Below are 6,656 nucleotides of genomic sequence, written 5' to 3'. Positions count from 1 at the left end.
ATTTGTATGCAGTTAGAGTTGCACATGATGTCTCAAAATCAGCCATTCATTGTACCATTAATCACTGAGTATCATCATTCTCATCAATGTTATCATCATTGTTGATAGCTGCAGTAGTAGCAGAAATACAAGCAGTAGCAGTAGTATCATCATTATCCTTCATTCTGTATTTTGTCTTAAATAACCCAACAAACGTGAGTTTGTTTAGATCAGGGAGGTGATACCTCCCTGTTTAGATCATGGACCCTACATAGGGTCCATGTTTAGCATGTTTAGACATTTCTCTAGAAGTATATGTTACAACCACAGACAGATGGGAAATTTGGGTGGGGGGGGGGGGGGGGGGGGGGGTACAGTGGGCGGAAAAATTGGTGACCGGAAAGGCATTATGGCCCAGGACAGAGTGAGATAGCAGATGAATTGCCAAGGGCCAATGAGCCTTGAAGAGGGAAAACAACGTCTGTTGCATTTAAAGGGGAAATCCAGTCCAAATATAAGTTAGTCTGATAAGAAAGAGAATAATATTGCAAGTTTAATAAATGGTGAAATTTTGATCAAAGTTAGGTGAAAAACAGGGAAGTTATGACATATTGAAGTTTCAATACTTTATGAGGAAACAGTTCTTGAACAGTCAATATGAATACATGCAAATGGCAAAGTGAGCATGTCATCCCCTCACAACTTGCCTTACCATAGTTTGTATGAATATGAAATTTCCAGTTTTTCATTCAAACATAATTATGCCGGAGGCTCAAATCCTCATATATCTATCTGATGACTATTCTGAAGTTATTCAATCAGGTAAAACATCATGTTTCAGATTTGAATGACAGAAATATTGAATTTTCATCATTTTTTGTACACGATCGATGGAAAATTGTGTAATAATTACATGGTCAGCTCACTCATTTGCATATTCATATCCACTGTACAAGAACTGTTGTGCATATTTTAGCAAAACTTCAAAATTTCATTACTTCCTTATTTTTCTTCCGATTTCAGTCCAATTTTAAAACCCTGAACTTGTAAGATTTTGCTCATTTTACCAGACTAACTTATTTTTGGACTGGATTTCCCCTTTAAAAAAGGGACAGGTGCATCAACATCAAAGCTACAACTGTAGCACTATGGCCATGATTCAGAGAGTGCACACCTCCCTGAATGATTCATGGGCCCTGCATTCTGTCTACACCGTGCTCTTTTTGGCAATTCTGTATTAGGTGTAAACAAAACCATATTAAATGCTTTCTCCAAGCAAGTTCTATTATTATCAAGGGTTGAAGTCACACACATTGTCCTATACAATGATACAAATGTGTTTTCATGTTTGCTGAAGAATTACAGAAAAAAATTCAAAATGCCCAAACTGCAGCTATCCATGTGTGGCAGCCTTGCATACTCATCCATCACACTGATGCCTCAGCTCTAAAATAATATTCTAAAAGCTAGTTTGTAGTTCCACTTTGGGTATGAGCAACAAAAGATAATTTGTAGTACACAAACATGTTGGTTTCTATGCTCACTGACATAAGCATCCATGATGTAACAATCACTCACATAATTCTTATAAATGGTGCTTGCCAGCTGAGCATATCCATCTGACAGCAACAAAATGTTAATTAATATGAGCACAGTATTTGGCAATTATTAATGGAATGTTTGCTAACTCATTCAATTCAAAACAGCCAAGGTGATGCTTACCCAAGTGTCAAATCTATGAGGGAACACTCTTATCAGCTAATCTACAAAAGGGTCATTCTTCATGTGAACATGAATTCCATAAATGCAAGTTACATTCTGAAAGTCACTCTCAAAATGAGTGAAGTACCTAACCAACTGTGAAAAAAAAAAGAAGGGTCACTTGTACAAATGTGCACATGAGGTAATTATAAACTGGCTTTAATATGTGATTGTGATAGTTGAACCAAATGGCTGAATAAAGACGGCATATGTAACTATAATCGTTTATAGTTGGACCTACTACTACTCATCAACCACTTTATGAGTAAATACCTTGTATAATAGAAAATGCTCCTCAGTTTCACCTTAATTTCATTTCACTATGGAAGACGGGCTCAGATTGGTGACTCGTATTGTATGCGCAGAATTCTTGGTGACAAATGCAAGTGACATTTTTTACTGAGTGCCGGTGCAAGCTCATAATTTTAACCGACCACCTATTATTTATTGATAAAGCACGTAAATCTAGTGAATGGCAAAGACCTGTCAGCATCGATTAAATGTAATGGGACTTTCTTCAATTCTTTTTCCTCCTGTTTCCTCAGATTATTTACCAGTACCCTCCTTATCATTTTGATTTGAATATTTTAGCGTATTGTGCCCTGTCCCACATGCACTTTTGGTTTTATATATGCAAGAAACCTATTGCGCAAGGGTGGTCGATCTAGTGGTACCTTGCCCAAATGGGCATTTCAGCACACCATGGTTCTTCTCACAGGGGAGTGGCTTATAGGCCAACAGACGCTGCGTTTATCATCTTTCCCCTGTTTGAAACGGCTTTCAAAAGCCGTTTCCAAAGCCCTTTAGAAACGGCTTAAAAAATAGTTTCGTTTTATAGCAACTCATCATGAACACGAAAACTGGCCTCATCACTTCACAGTTGCATTGCGCAATTTGACCCGAGAAGGAGTCATATACCGTAAGCGCAGTGCAAAGCCGTTTCAAAACAGCTTTGCGTTTATCTTGCTTCAAAGGGCTTCTAGAAACAGGGGCTCAATACGAGGAAAAAAATCCCCCAAAATTGGTGAAATAGGGGGCCTTCTAGCACTTTTCTTGAAATGATTTTAATTCCTAGGAAACTTTCCCAAATAATCCTTAAACAGGATTCCAACAGGATTGGTTTCAAACCCCCCCCCCCCCAAAAAAAAAAAAAAAAAAATTCTGAAATAGGGGTAGTGGGGCTTCTTGGTGTTTGTCCAATCTCCCAAATGCACATTTTGCAAAGAACAACAGGCCAGTCTTCTCTATGCAGGACATTTTGCCACAAGAAGCACTGGACGACTGTACTTAATGCTCCTTTGCTAGCTTCCCTTCCAAAAACCTCAATTGGGGTAATTTTGCTGGCTTCCCTAAGAGAAACTGCAACAAGTAATATGTGTACATGGTTGACCGTCTGAGTGGGGGGGGGGGGGGGGGGGGGGGGGGGGGGGGGGGGGAGTGCCTCATCCTTAATTTGTCAAGATCCGAAGAACTGTAACATAGGCAGAGCCATCCACATTTGCACCTTGGTAATACCTGATCCTTAACCAAGGTTTACTGAGTATAGTTGGATACTACTCATAGACCACTTTTTTATTAAATACCTCGTATAAAGTGTATCTTAGAAAATATCCCTCAGTTTCACCTTAATTTCATTCCACTTGAGGCAGAAAATACCAAAGATTCATATCACGGGCTCAGATTGCTGACTCATACCATACGCGCAGAATTCTCGGCGACAAACACAAGTGACAGTTTTTTACTGCACACCGGTGCAAGCTCATAATTTTAACTGACTGCCCGTTTTCCCATTGAAAAGCACATAATTCCAGTGAATGGGCAAATACGTGTTTACAATAATTACGTGTATTAATACTAATGAGGATTTTCATTTTTTTCCCCTCCTGTTTCCTCGGGTTATTTACCTGTATCCTCTTAATTTCTCTCGATTTGTATTCATGTCAGAATGTTCCAGTGTATTGCACCCCGTCCCACACATATTTCGGATTTATCTGTGAAAAAGCCATCACACGATGGTGGTCGATCTAAAAATAGGTGGCCGATGAGTAGCAGACTTACTATTCTAACGTTATACTAGTAGGAGAGTAGATCGTATCACTGGACGCTTTTTTTTTTTCGTGGCTTTGAATTCCGTACTCAGACTCAGAGGATGAAATTTCGGCTAAAAATAACACCACTTATTCACAGACTACTGGAAATTACGAATTCAGCCAACTCATGTCAATTGTTCGCTCCAGTTTTTAGAAAATATGCTTCAACATACCCCTCTAAAAAATGTTGTCTTTTTGCGCGGTGCAAAATCGCATTGTATTACTGGACACGATTTTCACAATGAAATAATCGACGTCTTTCACACCTAGTCCTTGCACCACAATCACAATTCATCCCACAAATCATCGTACACTACACATTCTCAACGAGCGGATGACAAAGAAAAAATCGGCAAATGAGGCTCAAATTTCGTATCTTATGGTAAAAAATGTCTGTCTTGAACATTTCGAACAGTTCACACAATAAAACCTTGTGAGAAATTGACAACTTTCTATTTTATGTGCTTTGTCTATGGGAGCTGCATGCGCGGGTGACGAGTTGCAGGCCCTTCCTCAGCGCACAACTATTCCACATCGTTCGCGTTTAAGTGAGGACGATAGCTACAAATTTCCGATATCGTGTGCACAAAATGACAAGGTTAGCATTATTGTCATGCAGCAACTTAAAATAAAATAATCTAGATCCAGAACTAGATTCTAATCCCAAACATCAGGATTGCTTGTACTTTCCGATTTCCTACTTGATAAGAAGTTTAACCCGGCTGAAGATGACAGTATTTAAATTTAATACAATTGGGGCATGGTGAATCAGGTCTGCCAACATTCCACACAGCAATCAGGGAGATATCTGCATGTTACGTGCATTTCAATGAGTGAAAATAATTCCCAAATCATGCCGATTTTAATATTCTCTCGATCAGTCTCATTCAGACATGAACAGATTTTGATATTCTCAGGGAGACTCCTGCAGAATCAGGGAGACTTGACAGTTCTGTGCAATTTGCGATTGTGTCGTGTCTTGTCAATGCTGCACAGACAGACGGTCGGTCCGGTCAACAGAGTTCATCACAATCATGCAAAATTGATGGCGTTTACATACCGGTACTTACAGTGTACGTTGTGGGATTCTTCCTCGTGTGTGAGTGCTGACGATGGCAGATGCTGTCTAGTGTCTGTGCACTGTGTAGTGTTAAAGATGTAATTGTAACGGAAGAAGGAAAACAATAAGTTTTAAAAAAATAATTACTGGTAGTAAAAACTGACCGGCGCACTATCTGAAGGATGTTGTTCTCATCGGAGTACACCTCGTTTAGGCACGGGAGGCCGATTGTCGAGCGAGACACGCAGGCAGGGAAAGGATTTTAATATACACTCGCACTCTGTATCAGCACGGTACTCTATGACGTGACTGACGCATGCAACGATGATCATGGTCCAACACGCGCCACGCATGCGATAGCGGGACGATCACATTCCTCCTTGGAGGCTCGACCCCGTCCGTCGGCTTTTGATTGGCTCGCATAGTGTACGCCTACACGAACATGATAGAGTCAGTATGAAAAAAAAAAGAACAACATAAAATATGGTAATGCATTGTACTTGTACAATATAGAGTACTGGGGCCCGTTGCATAAAACTTACCATTGAATTTCAATGGTAACTACCGTCAACATTAGGCATCACAGCCAATCAGCATCAAGGATTATAAAATTTACCGCTGATTTGAAGACTTACCGCTAGAAAGGAGCGGTAAGTCCAGCGGTAAGGGTTTTATGCAACAGGGCCCTGGTATACAACAAGAAGTAATCTGGGGCTCGTTGCATAAAAGTTACAATTATGGTAACTTTGCCATCCAATGATAACTACCATGGCGACAATACTAAACAGCCAATCAAAATCAAGAATTGCATGGAAGTTACCATTGGATGGCAGAGTTACCATAATAGTATACTTCTATGCAATGGGCCCCTTGTGTTATTTTGTCATCTTGATTCACTCCCTTTGTATCAAACAGGTATCGGACTTGATTAGCATTCATCATACTATTTTGTGATACCTTTTATCCTGTATTCATGCATGTGTCTTTTGTTATGTATTATGCCATGTAAACATGTGAATATAGATAGATAATAAACTTCTGCTTCACTTCACTTCACTTCACTCCTACGAAGTGTGTTATTTTGATTCATGTGTACGGGTGCTCACTCCTATTGCATTTAGTGCATTGTCTATACTGTATGTGAGATCCCGAATACAGTATTCTGTATTTTTGACTAATGGGATTACTTGAATATGGAACACGTCATGACCGAGAGATATTTTTCTCCCATCATCCATGTCGTGGTACAAATACTATCACATCAATTTTGTCTCTTTGTGGGTATACCTGAATCAATAGAAGCTATCTGTTAACATATTAATTGCATAGCTTTGCATGATGATGACTCAAACTTGCCATTTGACTTTGTGCAGAATAAGTAGTAATCATATAGTGTAAGCAGGGCACAGTTAAAGAAAGGTCAAAAGGGCATTGAATTTGCGTTTGAAAGATTGAAAAAAAAAAACGATTAACAACATCTGCAAACTGAAGTGCAGGAAGTGGGCAATGTATAAATCATATGATTTTCAAAGAAAATGTGAAAGTCGAATCATATTGGGCGATATCATAACAACTGAAAACAGCGAATAACTCTTGTCTATAATAGGTGTGAAATCACATGTTGTGTATAATTATAATGACAGCATGCATAAACAGAGCAAAATAACGATTTTTACGATCGCCACTTTGGAGGTGAGTGCATAGTCATTACAGCTTGAATGCCATTTTGTTAGATGATAGAGGCTGAAATTTATTAATCATGGATT

Source organism: Diadema antillarum, unplaced genomic scaffold (genome assembly GCF_040938485.1).
Source record: "Diadema antillarum isolate AM-2024a unplaced genomic scaffold, OU_Dant_1.0 scf00000145, whole genome shotgun sequence".
Lineage (NCBI taxonomy): Eukaryota > Metazoa > Echinodermata > Echinoidea > Diadematoida > Diadematidae > Diadema > Diadema antillarum.
Note: the sequence above shows the minus strand (reverse complement) of the source record.